Source organism: Hyla sarda, chromosome 1 (assembly GCF_029499605.1).
Source record: "Hyla sarda isolate aHylSar1 chromosome 1, aHylSar1.hap1, whole genome shotgun sequence".
In the NCBI taxonomy this organism is placed as follows: Eukaryota; Metazoa; Chordata; class Amphibia; order Anura; family Hylidae; genus Hyla; species Hyla sarda.
The window spans coordinates 512,606,267-512,623,197 of record NC_079189.1 but is presented as its reverse complement, the minus strand read 5'-3'; the positions used below and the strand labels follow the sequence as shown (position 1 = coordinate 512,623,197).

General features: G+C 42.1%; 2 protein-coding genes across 7 annotated transcripts in view; one reads left to right on the top strand and one right to left on the bottom strand.

The window, feature by feature from the left end:
• MCTP1 (multiple C2 and transmembrane domain containing 1) overlaps positions 1 to 16,931 on the bottom strand; it is an 822,947-nt gene that overhangs the window by 724,898 nt on the left and 81,118 nt on the right. The gene's annotated exons all lie outside the window — the stretch shown is intronic.
• FAM81B (family with sequence similarity 81 member B) overlaps positions 10,303 to 16,931 on the top strand; it is a 236,705-nt gene continuing 230,076 nt past the window's right edge. The window contains exon 1 of the mRNA XM_056537959.1: positions 10,303 to 10,350. The gene's annotated coding sequence lies outside the window, so the exon portion shown is untranslated. The remainder of the gene's footprint in view (positions 10,351 to 16,931) is intronic.

Sequence of the window (16,931 nt, the reverse complement as noted above, 5' to 3'; positions counted from 1 at the left end):
GACCCCACTGCTCACACAGAGACATAAAAAAGCAAGACTACATTTTGACAAAATGAACTTGAGTAAGCCAAAATCCTTCTGGGAAAAAAGTCTTGTGGACAGATGAGACCAAGATAGAGCTTTTTGGTAAAGCACATCATTCTACTGTTTACCGAAAACAGAATGGGGCCTACAAAGAAAAGAACACAGTACCTACAGTGAAATATGGCGGAGGTTCAATGATGCTTTGGGGTTGTTTTGCTGCCTCTGGCACTGGGTGCCTTGGATGTTTGCAAGGCATCATAAAATCTGAGGATTACCAACGGATTTTGGGTCGCACTGTACAGCCCAGTGTCAGAAAGCTAGGTTTGCGTCCGAGATCTTGGGTCTTCCAGCAGAACAATGACCCCAAACAGACGTCAAAAAGCACCCAGAACTGGATGGCAACAAAGAACTGGAGAGTTCTGAAGTGACCAGCAATGAGTCCAGATCTAAGTCCCATTGAACACCTGTGGAGAGATCTTAAAATTGCTGTTGGGAAAAGGCGCCCTTCCAATAAGACAGACCTGGAGCAGTTTGCAAAGGAAGAATGGTCCAACATTCCGGCTGAGAGGTGTAAGAAGCTTTTTGATGGTTGTAGGAAATGACTGATTTCAGTTATTTTTTTCAAAGGGCAAAGGGTGTGCAACCAAATTCTAAGGCAATGGTGCCAATAATTTTGTACAGCCCATTTTTGGAGTTTGGTGCGACATTATGTTCAATTTGCTTTTTTTCCTCCCTTTTTTGGTTTAGTCCCAATACACACAAAGGGAATAAACATGTGTATAGCAAAACATGTGTTACTGCAATCCTTTTCTGTGAGAAATACTTCATTTTCTAGAAAAATTTCAGGGGTGCCAACATTTACGGCCACGTAAAGTATATACAGTACATAAAATATACACAGACTAACAATATATACAGTACATAAGTATACATTGCAACAATAAATACCATAACAAATACACATAACACTATAAACAAAACAACAAAGAGGCTTTTCAGCCACACAAACCCCTAAAGCTCAAGTTCATCGCCTGCAAACCCTATATTACCATATACCTACAGTACAAAACAAAAAGACTAATGGACCAGCATCAGCCCACCACCAGGGGGAGACAACAGGCTAAGGCACTTAGGGCAGTGGTTCGGTGAGTCAGTCTCACAGGCAGGTCTAGATACACACCGACTCATATGATTCGTGATGACACACCCCGCTTGTCCATCATTGGCTGCAGGTGATCATGTCCCACCTAACAGATCTCAGAGTACTGTTTTACCCTACTGTAAAGGAAGCCTCCTATACTTTGTGGCTCCGCTCCTACGTGATCGCCTGCATGCGTCCCACGCTGGAACGCACCCCTTCCGGCTAAGCCAGACGGTTCCTCTGACAAGCGGACAGCCTGGACACACGGACACCGCGGGAACAGGTAGGCACACTGAACCACCACTGCCTTCACTCAATGCCTGGCTAACTGTGTCTAATTCATAGGTAACCCTATCCTTACACTGAATCCCCACTGCCTGTATTCAATATTTGTTTATCTGTGCCTATAATCTTTTTTAACCCTATCACTACCTAGCTATCCCTGCCTCCAACCCTTGTTACTTACCTGAATCACCACTGCCTTTATCTACTCAGTAGATTGTTCTTTATGGTTTTGCTCTTTAATGGTTTTGTTCATTTTGTGCACCTATGTATAAATATCTACTTAAAGGGGTACTGTGGAGAGATCTTAAAATTGCTGTTGGGAAAAGGCGCCCTTCCAATAAGAGAGACCTGGAGCAGTTTGCAAAGGAAGAGTGGTCCAACATTCCGGCTGAGAGGTGTAAGAAGCTTATTGATGGTTATAGGAAGCGACTGATTTCAGTTATTTTTTCCAAAGAGTGTGCAACCAAATATTAAGTTAAGGGTGGCAATAATTTTGTCCAGACCATTTTTAGAGTTTGGTGTGACATTGTGTCCAATTATCTTTTTTTCCCACCCTTTTTGGTTTAGTTCCAATACACACAAAGGGAATAAACATGTGTATAGCAAAACATGTGTTACTGCAATTATTTTCTGTGAGAAATACTTCATTTCCTAGAAAAATTTCAGGGGTGCCAACTAGGGAACGACCGATTATGGGTTTGGCCGATATTCACTATTTTGGACGTTATCGGTATCGGCAATTACCTACATGACTATAGGAAAAGCAATATGTAAAGGTGAAATTTATTAATAATAATAATAATAATAATATACTAGCCAAGAGTCTCAGTAAGCCACCAGTATAAACACATACTATTACAACTGCTAGGAGCCAATAAGGCAAGCAAGAAAACCAAGCATAAGTAACAAAACTGAAGTCTTTGTTTATAATAATACCCTGTAAATAGTTTGTGTGACCTATTCCCAAATAAATCAGTTAGAAAAACAGCTGAATGTGGTGTAACTTTTTTTTAGCTACAGGACAGTGAACTGTCTACAGAACATCACCAGTTGCTGAAGTCGTGCACCTGCTGCAGGTCAGGATCAGTCACTAGTGAATCCTTTCTAGTAATAGATTTAATGTCAGGGTAGCTGAAGAAAGGGGATGTACTATAAATACAATAGCACATTAATTTTCATAAAATACGTATTTCATTTGCATAACACCTCACATCATCTCATATTCATTAAAGGATCATTTGCATTTAGTTATTTTTCCTAGCAAATTGAGAGCATGGAAAAGAGAATAAATAGATTCTGTAAAATACATTTGTAACTACTTTAAGAGAAAGAAGGAAGGAAGGAATTAATAAAGAAAGAAAGACCGAAAAGTAAGAAAGGGAGAGAAGGAATGGAGGAAGGAAGGAAAGCAAGAAGGAAGGAAGAAAGAAAAAAAAAGGAAGAAGAGGGAATAAAGGAGAAAAAAAACGGAAGAAAGAGAAGAGGGGAAAGGGAAAAGAGCACTGTACTGAAATTATTATAAACTAGCTGAGTACCCAGCGTTGCCCGGTATTTCCTACCTAATCCCTGGGGGGGGGGGGGGGGGATGTCCCATCCATCCTAATATCCAGACCTTATATCCTGTCATCTTGACCTGATATTCCGTATTCCGTCCTCATATCCCCTCCTCATATCCTGACCTCATATCCGGACTTATATCCAGACCTCATATCCTGTCCTCATATCTCAACCTCACATTCCATCCTCATATCCCGACCCTATATCCCATCCTCATATCCAGTCCCCATATGCCATCCTCATATTCCGTCCTCATATCCTGTCCCCATATTCGACCTTATATCAAGACCTCATATCCTGTCCTCATATCTCAACCTCATATTCCATCCTCATATCCCCTTCTCCTATTCCGTCCCCATATGCCATCCTCATATCATGTGCTCATATCCGTCCCCATATCCGACCTTATATCCAAACCTCATATCCTGTCCTCATATCTCAACCTCATATTCCGTCCTCATATCCCGACCTCATATCCCATCCCCATATGCAGTCCCCATATCCCGTCCCCATATTCAACCTCATATCCAGGCCTCATATCCCTTCTCCATATCCTGTCCTCATATCTAATCCTCATTTCTAATCCTCATATCCTGTCCTCAGGTGGGGCTGAGTTGTGATAGAGATATAGTAAACTGAAAATAAAAGGGGTGTGGCTTAAAGATTGGGCGTGTATTTGCAAGATGGGGCATGGAATGCGGGAAAGGTGTGGATTGCCAGTGACTGACGCATTCATCAGGAGATGCAGAGCGGAGCTTGTGGAGTAAGGTACAGGAAGTTCCATATACTTGTATGGGAATTGAAACAAAAGCCCTATCCTACACACATATGGGGGGGGGTGAGGTTAGGGGTTAATTTAACCATCATGTATTTTTATTTGACAGATAAGTAATAGGTGACCAAGTATTATCAAAATATGTCCAGCCGTATGGAGGTTATGCTGGAACATACATTTCCCATAGATTTGCATTGGACTTTAAACAAAAACCCCGACCCTCGCAAATGAGGGTAGGTTAGGGTTAGATTAACTATCCAATATTTTTAGTGGACACATAAGTAACATGTAACTGAGCATTATCGAAATATCTCCAGCTGTTTGGAAGTTATGCAGTAACATATATTTCCCATAGACTTGTTTGGGACTTTAAACAAAAACCCCAACCCTCGCAAATGGGTGTGGGATAGGTTTAAATTACCTATCCTATATTTGTTGTTGACATATGAGTAACATGTGTACAAAGTTTCATGGTAATATCTTCAGCCATTTGGAAGTGATGCTGGAACATACACGCATACATACACACACACACACACTGAGTTTTATATACACTGCTCACAAAAATAAAGGGAACACTGAGATAACACATCCTAGATCTGAATGAATGAACTAATCATATGAAATACTTTTGTCTTTACATAGTTGAATGTGCTGACAACAAAATCACACAAATATTATCAATGGAAATCAAATTTATCAACCCATGGAGGTCTGGATATGGAGTCACACTCAAAATCAAAGGGGAAATCCACACTGCAGGCTGATCTGACTTTGATGTAATGTCCATAAAACAAGTTAAAATGAAGCTCAGTAGTGTGTGTGGCCTCCACGTGCCCGTATGACCTCCCAACAATGCCTGGGCATGCTCCTGAGGGATGTCCTCCCAGACCTGGACTAAAGCATCCGCCAACTCCTGGGCAGTCTGTGGTGCAACATGGCATTGGTGGATGGTGCAAGACATGATGTCCCAGATGTGCTCAATCAGATTCAGGTCTGGAGAACAGGCGGGCCAGTCCATAGCATCAATTCCTTCCTCTTGCAGGAACTGCTGATACACTCCAGCCACATGATGTCTAGCATTGTCTTGCATTAGGAGGAACCCAGGGCCAACCATAGCAGCATTTGCTCTCACAAGGGGTCTGAGGATCTCATCTCGGTACCTAATGGCAGTCAGGCTACCTCTGGCAAGCACATGGAGGGCTGTGCAGCACCCAAAGAAATGCCACCCCACAACATTACTGACCCACCACCAAACCGGTCATGCTGGAGGATGTTGAAGGCAGCAGAACGTTCTCCATGGCGTCTCCAGACGTCTGCCACATTTACTCAGTATGAACCTGCTTTCATCTGTGAAGAGCACAGGGCGCCAGTACCGAATTTGACAATCTTGGTGCTCTCTGGCAAATGCCAAATGTCCTGCACGGTGTTGGGCTGTAAGCACAACCCCCACTTGTTGACATTGGGCCCTCATGGAGTCTGTTTCTGACCGTTTGAGTGGACACATGCACATTTGTGGCCTGCTGGAGGTCATTTTGCAGGGCTCAGGCAGTGTTCCTCCTGCTCCTCCTTGCACAAAGGCAGAGGTAGTGGTCATGCTGCTGGGTTGTTGCCCTTTTACGGCCTCCTCCAAGACTCCTGATGTACTGACCTGTCTTCTGGTAGCGCCTCCGTGGTCTGGACACTACGCTGACAGACACAGCGAACCTAATTGCCACAGTTGGCATTGATGTGCCATCCTGGATGAGCTGGACTACCTGAGCCACTTGTGTGGGTTCTAGATGCTGTCTCATGCTACCACTAGACTGAAAGCACTGCCAGCATTCAAAAGTGACCAAAACATCAGCCAGGAAGCATAAGAACTGAGAAGTGGTCTGTGGTCACCACCTGCAGAACTATTCTTTTTATTGGGGGTGTCTTGCTAATTACCTATCATTTCCACCTGTTGTCTGTTCCATTTGCACAGCAGCATGTGAATTTGATTGTCAATCAGTGTTGCTTCCTGAGTGAACAGTGTGATTTCACAGAAGTGTGATTGACTTGGAGTTACATTGTGTTGTTTAAGTGGTCCCTTTATTTTTTTGAGCAGTGTATATAGATGAGAGATCTGTTCGTTTGCCAAAAGTTGTAAATGGGTAAAAAAAACTGTAAAACAAGCAAAAGGATTTATATTACATATTTGAGCCAGGTAAGAGGAACCAGGTAAGAGGAAAATAGAAAGTAGAGAAACCGCACAATTTGGAGAAATGTCCGACCCGGCTTAGTAAGATTCTGATGTGGTGGTGCTCAATATATGCGAGACAAGGACAATCCAAACAAAAAAAGAGCACAGACAGCGGCACTCACCATTCAAGAACTGCTGAGGTGGTCGCAGCATAGCAGGTACAGGCAGGTCAGGCAGTGTGGAAGCGGGGGCAACCGGAACTGGCAGTTTCGTACGTGTGATGCACTTCCTCAAGCCGGAACAACAGCAGCTAGAGTCACTCCACAATACATAGGGAGGATGCGTCTCTGTCGCTTGGCAACCTGTTGCATGTGACCAGCCATGTGATAGACAATAACCAAAACATAAACAAACAATGTACAAACACTGCAGGTGCATGTTGCAATTCAAGAGTTAACTATTCAGATTTGTGTTAAACTCCCGCTACAGAAAGGAGTTAAATTCATTGTGGTCATTAAGATTGTGGTCAGTGGCATCCGATCTGGCAATCTACTGGGCCTCACTCTGTAGCAACAGTTTATTGCAATCTCCTCCATACTGTGGAGGAAACACTCTCCAAACCATGAAATTATAACTCTTTACAATTACTGCCATGGACTTGATTCATGTGGGCAATGAACCTAGGGGCCTCACTCCCAGTCCGGACATAACGCAAACGTTCACGAAACCGGATCTGGATCTGTCTAATGGTCTTGCCCACATAGAATCTGCCACAAGGGCATACCATGGCGTATATGAGAAAAGATGTCCGGCACTTGATGGGGTTATTTACACAGTGTTCAACAGGTCCTATCTTTATGTTCCTCCCTGTGAGCATGTGGGTGCAAAAAGAACAGGATCTGCACGGATGGTTACCTCTCAGGGCATGTGATGTTAACCAATTCAAGCCTGGTTCCAGCCAATTCAAACCTTTGGGTTTTTCTTTTTTACATCACACAAGAGAAGAGACAGAGATGCTAGATACATTATACACATTAGCAGACACAGGTTCTCCATCACCACCTATCACCAATCCTTACAGGTTTTCTCCTCCCATCCCTGTGGGTAGTCCTATAGATATATTCACTTGGGCAGTCACACGAGATGTAAAATCCCTCATTTACCCCTAGGCTAGGAGCAACCTTTCCCCGGGTGAACAGAGAGCGCTAAAGTGGCTTACTTCCAGAAATGATCTAAAAAAAAGTGAAGGCTGACAAAGGCGGCAGCACTGTTGTTATGATCACAGAGGCTTATGATAATGAGACGTCTGCTGGGCAACACAGTCACTTATAAGCGTCTCTCTTCTAATCCAACTGAAAGAACCATGAATCAACTTAGATCTTTTCTCCGCATTAGCCAGGAAAAGGGAGTTACCCACAAGACCCAGAGAAAATACTCACCAGTTCTCCTCGCCACCCTAAATGGTATTATCTACCAAAGGTGCACAAGTCGCAGAGCCGACCCCTGGATGCCCCATTGTGGCGGGGATTGGCTCCTGCGACCGAGTATCTATCTCAGTACATTGAGTGGTTATTTAAGCCCCTCTTATTCTCTATTCCAACATATGTTAAAGGGGTACTTTACTCCAACATATGTTAAAGGGGTACTTTTTTTCTTTATTAACTGGTGCCAGAAAGTTAAACAGATTTGTAAATCACTTCTATTAAAAAATATTAATCCTTCCAGTACTTTTTAGGGGCTGAATACTAAAGAGAAATCCAAAAAAGAAATTTCCTCTGATGACATGACCACAGTGCTCTCTGCTGACCTCTGCTGTCCATTTTAGGAACTGTCCAGAGCAGCATATGTTTTCTATGGGGATTTTTTCCTGCTCTGGACAGTTCTTAAAATGGACAGCAGAGGTCAGAAGAGAGCACTGTGGTCGTGACATCAGAAGAAATGCATTTCTTTTTTGGATTTCTCTTTAGTATACAGCCCCTAAAAAGTACTGGAAGGAATAAGATTTTTTAATAGAAGTGATTTACAAATCTGTTTAACTTTCTGGCACCAGTTGATTAAAAAAAATAATTTTTCCATGGGAGTACCCCTTTAAGGACACTGGATCCCTTTTGACATACTTACAGGACTTTGATTGGCATGAGACTTATAGACTTGCCTCAGTGGATGTTGAGAGCCTGTACACCCGCATCCCTCATGGTGCGGGTGTACAAGCTATCCAGGAGGTTTTACAGGAGGAATTTGTTTCTTTTGTTTGTGATGCCCTTCTTTTCATTTTGACACACAATGAGTTTCGTGACAGAGAGGATTGGTATCGGCAGGAGACCGGCACTGCTATGGGCACGCCTGTCTCCTGCACATGACAATCTTTTCATTGCCATTTTTTCCATCACGTTACATTGACGATACGTTGACGAAATAGCAGTGCTCTTCACTGCTATATTCTGGGTTGACAAGCTTGACTTCTTAGACGTCAAGCTGAAGGTGGTTGACCATGAATGAATTGGTTATGCAGGGCTTTCAAAAATGCCCCTGACCGCAATGCCCTCCTTCACTATCATAGCTCCCACCCCCGGCACGCAGTGAAGAGCATTCCTTATTCTCAATTTTTACGATTGAATAGAATAAATAGTGATGAACGGACTTTTGACAAACAAGCTCAAGAATTGAAAGAACGCCTCATTGCCAGACAGTATCCAGATAGTATCCAGAGGACATTATCGACAATGGACTGCAACAAGTTAGAAGAAGTCACTATACATCCTCCGTTGGTGACATTCAGACAGAATGTCACAATAGGAGATAAATTAAAAAGAACTACTGACTCCATAAATCACAATGCTTGTCCAAAACCAGGCTTGAATTGGTTAACATCACATGCACTGAGAGGTAACCATCCGTGCAGATCCTGTTCTTTCAGCACCCACATGCTCACAGGGAGAAAAATAAAAAATAGGACCTGTTGAACACTGTGTAAATAACCTCATCACGGGCCGGACATCTTTTCTCGTATACACCATGGTATTCCCTAGTGGCAGATTCTATGTGGGCAAGACCATTAGACAGATCCAGATACGGTTTCTGCCAAATTGTACATTATTTCTGTTTTTGTTATTGTCTATAACATGAATGGTCACATGCAACAGGTTGCCAAGCGACAGAGACGCGTCCTCCCTATGTATTGCAGAGTGACGCTAGCTGCCATTGTTTCGGCTTGAGGAACGCACGAAACTGCCAGTTCTGGTTGCCCCCACTTCTACACTGCCTGACCTGCCTGTACCTGCAACCACCTCTATAAAGCATGGTGAGTGCCGCTGTCTTTTGGTATATCATGTAGTACCTGACAAACATTAATGGGTTAAAAGCGTCCACTGAAGTGTAAATTACTGCTAATAGGACCATTCATGTATTGATCTAAGTCAGTGCTGGTGAGAGGGGTTAATGGACTTTCACTCACACACTGTACAGATTTCCAATAATTTAAGGTAAAACAAAACAATACATGCTCTGCAGAATATAAAACAGAATACAAAGTATTTCACATATAACAAGAATGACTCAATGACCTAAATGATAGAGGGCTCGATGCTGTATAACCACAGTATAATACACCTTTACCATGGTCGTATCTACCTACTACATCGCTCTGAGTTGCTGCATTGCTTCTTAATGGGAAATGTTGCACTCGCATGACATCTGCTATCTATTTTTGGGACAAATGAGGAGTCCAAATGCTAATGTAAATATATCAAATGACACGACCTTCCCATCACATATAAAACCACAGCCACTTGTGACAAGCTCAGGAGTACCAGAAACTCATGTCTGAAATATGTTTGTGTTGATGGAGAGATATATACACAGTATTTTTATATTATATATATATATATATATATATATATATATATATATATATATATATACACATATATACATACATACATACACACACGTATATTGTCATAACCACTGCTGCAAAGATAGATTGCAAAGTGTGATCTGCTACGTCTACAACATGTTAAAAATCCATGCATAACAAGACAGTAGTACAGTTATATGCAGTTAGCCCCATTAGTTGATGCTACTTATTCCTTGGGACCCTATTGGGCATGTATATACTTAGTCTTTCCTGACATGTCTATATAAAGGTGTTACAGCTGTAGATCAATGTATACAATAATAAATAATTTCTTACCATGACATGTATAGAAGAAATAAGCTCTGGGGTTGCTCCAAGATGACTTATTCCGTATTATTCCGTCTGGGTCCAGGAACATCTCACACAGCTGCCAGACTGAGAAGTGTTCAGTGATAATCTGCAAGAACCACAAGGACATAGAGGTGTGGTCCTAATCTAAATGGCATTTCCATGTGGACAGCACTTTCCTTAACCCAGAAGAAATAACAGTGAGTCTTTGTCAACTACATTTTAGTTAAGTATGAGGGAAATATATGATCTCTTCCCAATAAAGCTTATTACAGATAAGCATTTCTTTAATGTACCTGATTTATTTTAAGACGATACTCTAACCCCTTCGGGGTGGGCATATTTTCATTCTTCTATTTTCTGTCTAATCTTTTAAGAGGTACAGAGGTTTCATTATTTTTCCATCAATATAGCTTGTTTTTTTTGGGATCAATTGTAATTTGTAATGACAGCTTTCATTTTACCATAAAAAGTAAAGATGAAAAAATATATATATTATTTGTGGGGGCAACTTTTAACCCCACTATTGATTTTAATAGGTCAGAAAATAACACATACATCAATATCAAATATGTTTATGGTTTGTTTACAGGTTCTTTTTGTTTGCTTTTTTTAATGACGCAATGACACAATTTTTTGTGTTTTAATTTTTTTTCCTTACTTTTAAAGTTCACAACTCTTCCAATTTCCCATCAATCTTCCATCTATAGGGCTTGTTGTTTACAGGATTAATAGTACTTTGTAATTACATCACTCATTTTAACCCAATATGTATTGTGCAGCAAAAAAATTTATTTGTGGGGCAAAATAAAAAATAGAAAAAATTCTTTTGTAAAAACTACACATTTCATTTATTCTGTAGGTCCATTCTGTAGGTTTATTACAACAATACCCAATTTTATACATTTTGCTTTATTTTATTAATTTAAAAAATAACTTTTTGCAAGAAAATTAGAATGCTTAACCCCTTATGAACTCAGCCCATTTGGGCCTTAAGGACTTATTTTTACGTTTTTGTTTTTTCTTCCTTGCCTTCTAAAAATCCTAACTCTTATATTTTCATCCACAAACTAATATGAGGGCTTGTTTTTTGCACAACCAGTTGTCCTTTGTAACTCACATCACTCACTTTACCACAAAATGTAAAGCGCAATTTAAAAAAAAAAAACATTTGTATGGGAAAATTAATAAGAAAATCGCAATTTTGCTAATTTTGGAAGGTTTCATTTTCATGCTGTACACTTTATGGTAAAATAGACCTGTTTTCTTTATTCTGTTGGTCAATACAATTAAAATGACACCCATGATTAGATACTTTCTATTATTATACTGCCTAAAAAAAATCACAAACTTTCTAACCAAATGAGTGCATTTAAAATCCCTCTATTTTGCTGACCTATAACTTTTTCATTTTTCCGTATAAGGGGCGGTATTTTTTGCGCCGTGATCTGTAATTTTTTTATACCACATTTGCATACCGTATTTATCGGGGTATACCACGCACCGGCCTATAACACGCACCCTCATTTTACCAAGGATATTTGGGTAAAAAAAGTTTTTTACCCAAATATCCATGGTAAAATGAGGGTGCGTGTGTGCGCGTGTATACCCCAATATACCCCCAGGAAAGGCATGGGGAGAGAGGCCGTCGCTGCCCGCTTCTCTCCCCCTGCCTTTCCTGGGGTCTAGAGCGCTGCTGTCGGCCCTTCTCACCCCCTGGTTATCGGCGCCGCTGCCCGTTCTGTCCCCCTGATTATCGGTGCCGGCGCCGATAGCCAGGGGGAGAGAAGCGGCGCCGACAGCCAGGGGGAGAGAAGGGGCAGCGGCACCCATTGCCGGCGCCGCTGCCCCGTTGCCTCCCCCCATCCCCGGTGGCATAATTACCTGAGTCGGGTCCGAGCTGCTGCAGGCCTCCGGCGTGCGTCCCCAGCGTCGTTGCTATGCACGGCGCGGCGCACTGACGTCATGCGCTGCGCCGTTCAGCGCATAGCAACGACGCCGGGGACGCACGCCGGAGGCCTGCAGCAGCGCGGACCCGACTCGGGTAATTATGCCACCGGGGATGGGGGGAGGCAACGGGGCAGCGGCGCCGGCAATGGGTGCCGCTGCCCCTTCTCTCCCCCTGGCTGTCGGCGCCGCTTCTCTCCCCCTGGCTATCGGCGCCGGCACCGATAGTCAGGGGGACAGAACGGGCAGCGGCGCCGATAACCAGGGGGTGAGAAGGGCCGACAGCAGCGCTCTGGACCCCAGGAAAGGCAGGGAGAGAAGCGGGCAGCGACGGCCTCTCTCCCCCTGCCTTTCCTGGGGGTGTATCGGCGTATAACACGCACACAGACTTTAGGCTAAAAATTTTTGCCTAAAAAGTGCGTGTTATACGCCGATAAATACGGTATATAAAACTTTTCATAAATTTTTTATCAATTTTATTTGGAATAAAATGTTATAAAAAAAGCAGCTATTTTGGATTTTTTTTTACGTTCACGCCGTTCACCGTACGGGATAATTAACATTATATTTTAATAGTTTGGATATTTACATACACGGCGATACCAAATATGTTTATGAAATGTATTTATTTTTTTTTACACTTTTTTGACTTTTATTTTTACACTTTAATAGTCCCCATAGGGGACTATTTATAGCAATCATTCAATTGCTAATACTGTTCAGTGCTATGCATAGGGTATAGCACTGATCAGTGTTATCGGCAATCTTCTGCTCTGGCCTGCTCGATGTCAGACCAGAGCAGAAGACTCGTGGAAGGCAGCGGAGGCAGGTGAGGGGACCTCTGTCTGCCATTCTGAATGATCGGATCGCCGCGGCAGTGCTGCGCACGATCCAATCATCCATTTTAGTGACCGCACTGCCGCAGATGCCATGATCTGTATTGATCACGGCATCTGAGGGGTTAATGGCAGACATCTGACCAATCGCGGATGTCTGACATTACCGGCATGTCCCTGGCTGCTATCAGCAGCCGGGACCTGCCACGCATGACCCGTGCATCGCTCCGATGCTCGCGGTTATGTATAGGACGTAAATGTATGTCCTGGTGTGTTAAGTAACACCTCACCAGGACTTACATTTACGTCCTGCATCGTTAAGGGGTTAAAATTGTCCTCTTTGACCTCTATAACTTTTTTTTATTTTTCCGTACACAGGGTTGAATGAGGGCTTATTTTTTGCACTGTGATCTTTATCGGTACCATTATTGTTTTGATGGGACTTTTTGATCGCTTTTAATACATTTTTTCTGGTATATAAAGTTACTGAATATCCGCAACTCTTGACGTTGGTATTTGTTTACATCTACACCATTCACCGTGAGGTTTAGTTAACATTATATTTTACTAGTACAGACATTAACGCATGGGGTGATAACACATCTGTTTATTTTTATTTACATTATTTTATTTGAAAAACAGGAAAATGGGGGTGATTTAAATGTTAATTGGGGAGGGGGGGATTTATTCATATTTATTATTGTATTATTTGTTATGCAATTTAGTCCCCATAGGGGACTATAACATGCAACCTTTTAGTTTTCTAACACTGTTTCATGCTGTGCTGTTGCACAGCATAGATCAGTGTTATCTGTGCTGCTCTAGTCTGCCAAAGCAACCTGGAGCCACAAAGAAAAGATCAGACAGCCCTCATGTAAGCTGAACAGGATCCCACGTGGTATTTACCCATCACTTGCTGTTTTTGAAGTGAGCACAACGTGTGCGTTTGGATCAGAGACCCACTGCACTACATGATGTAAATGTACGGCATGGCGCCTTAAGTACTAGACGGCCATGCTGCAATTTACTTCCATTGTTGGGAAGGGGTGAAACACAAATAAGTTCCTATTCAGTAGAAGGATGTAAAGGGCAATTTGGTGTGTATTACTGTGCTACCAAACCAGTTTAGCTTTGTTTTACTCTCATTTAATCCCCCCTCCATCAACCCCTGTTCCACTACATCACCCATTTCATCACCCCTATCACCACCTGTCCATTTCACTCCCTTATCCACCCTGTGCCACTTCATCATCCCCCTTATCCCCCCTGTGCAATTTTACTCCACCCCCTGTGCCATTTCATCTCCTCTTCACCCCCCCCCCCCAGTCCATATATAAGGATATCAAGGATATCAAGTATAGATTCAGAATATTTTTTTCTATGGATGCTAAAGTACAACAATGCTCAGGCAACAGGAAGCAGATGAACCTGCCATATTTAGGTGTAGCTGAACTGGAGTAGGTAGGAGAACAATTAGGGATGAAGACCCATTAAATCCCCAAGAGGGAGCATGTGCTTGCCCAAACGGCAAAACCAGGAATTGCAAAAGCAGAATCAACACAGTGGCAACCGAGGGAAACAAAGGAGGCAAGGACTGAAAGTTAAAGCCGGTAGGTTATGGTATGTCTATGGGAGCAGCCAATCTGCTTTACAAGGTAAGGGGAATAACCTAAGCCCAGCACTTACTCCTATATCACTTAAAGAGTTATTCTGCCTGACAAGGATTGGACTGGAATTCTGCCAGCATATTGTTTTGGAGAGAATTATTGAAGACCACTGCTCTTGACTCTAGGACCTAGTTCCTGCCGCCCTCCCCATTACTTATACACACATACTGTAGAGGAATAAACAGGCAAGTTTTGAAGATGGGTCTAGATTTTATCAGTAAGGATTATCTCACCAGGAACTCAAAATATATATAATCCAAAAGTAAACACTTTGCCATCAGATAAAAAGGCATGCACAATCGGTAATCCAATGAATCCTTTCACTTCTTATAATATCTGGATTTCATCCAGTTTTACTCAAATGGATTTAATACCCATCAAGCACAGAAATACATTTGAAATGAAAGAATTATTTGTTTGATATTGCAGGTGAACTGACTGTATATAAATTCCTGCATAAAGGCCTGAGGCTGTGGTAAGAGCTTCAGAGGTATGGAAGCCTGTGGTGTACAAAATCATCAGTAGACCTAAGGCCCCTATTACACAGGGCTGATCAGGCCCTTTCACCTTTGAAATTGATGTGATCGGTAAATTTACCAGCCATAAAAATGTTATGTTAACACTTTAATATTCAATAGTCAAATTGCATAAGATATATTGTATACAGTTTTTAGCACCAACCTACAAGACATAGGGGGATATAAGTCAAAACTTGTGCAAAAGGAAAATGGAGCACTTGTCCATAGAAACCAATTAGACTGATTCTTTAATTTTTTTTTAAAAGCCTGTTTTGAAAAGCTTAAATAAGTGATCTCATTGTTTGCTATGGGCAGTTGCTCCACTTTCCCTCTACACAGATTTTGATAAATCACTCCCATAGAGCTTGAGCAGGATAAAAGAGTTGTGGAAATCCTATTGCCCGACGCCTAGGACATGCAGCTCCAGGCACCGGGCAGAGAATTTCTACAGGCATTTGACCCTGTTTTGGGCAAGAAGCCAAGGCCTAAGCCACCGCCCTACGCACCCCGAGGATAGAGTGCTGCTCAAGGATGCAGGACTTACGTCCCGGATGCCAATTTAATCCCCTTGCCGCAGAGGCAAGGCATTTATATGTAGCATGTTCCGGAGCTGAGCTTGCTTCATACCCGATTGGTGGCTAATGTTGAACATTTCCGATCAGGCTGATATTCGGCATTAACCTTTTACACGCTGCGATCAGTGCTGGTTGTTATTGTATGGACCTACAGAATAAAGATAAGGTGTCATTTGCACCGGAAAGTGCATTGTGTAGAAATGGAAGCCCCCAAAAGTTGCTAAATTCCTTTATACCCACAAATATTTTTTTTCTTTTATTTCACTTTAGATTTGAAGGTAAAATTAGTCAAGTCCTTGTAAAGTACAGTTGTTGGTGCAAAAACAACAAGCCTCATATGAGTCCGTAAGTGGAAAATTGAAAAGAGTTATAGCTATTTGACGGTGAGGAGGAACAAACAAAACTTACCCTTATTTTGTGTACCAGGACAAGTGTATTGGGACAAGTAGATTGGGCTCCCGTTTTAGGCCCTGAACAAGTAGTTATTTTTTTGTTTGTCCAGTGGTAAGTCCCTATGAGAAACCAAGGCATCTGAAACTCCTCTTCTGTCTTTACTTTTTTTATGATTTTATGGCCCTGCTATCCCAAATTTTACAACTATTTCATCCTTTGGATTTGTCACCTGTGAATTTATTCCCGTTATTGACTCGGAGCCAAACGTCTGATTATAGTTCCGAGTCATCCTCTGTCTTACTTCATTCTGACCACTTCTGCACTGCTAACCCTTGGCTACTTCCATGACTTAGCTACAGTTCTACAGCATTTATGTACCGCCAAACAGTAACTATTATGGAAACCTTAACCTAAGTATCTGACCATTCCTACTTGCCCTGGTTGAGAGTGAAGGATGGGTAGATTTCTTAGACTCATGCTGACTAGACTTAGTCTAGTCAGCATGAGACTGATTGAGGCTTAGAGCCTCCACTTCTATGGTAAAACATAACAAAGGGCATTCCAAAAATAAATGGAAAGGGTCGACTACAGCACCTAAAAAGATTATAAAAAGAAAGTTAATTTAATAATGAAAACATACAAAGGGTGACCTTATAACTACAGCAGGGGTAGGCAACCTTTTGGTAGTGCTGTGCTTTTTTTAACCGAAGTCGTTTGATGTGCCAGCAATATGAGTGTGGCTTATTATGGGATCAGTTTATTGTGGGTGGGGTTTGTGGGGTGTGGCTTGCACCGTAGGTTTTTGTTTTGTTTTTCAAAATGTTTCAAATATATTGTCCACGCTG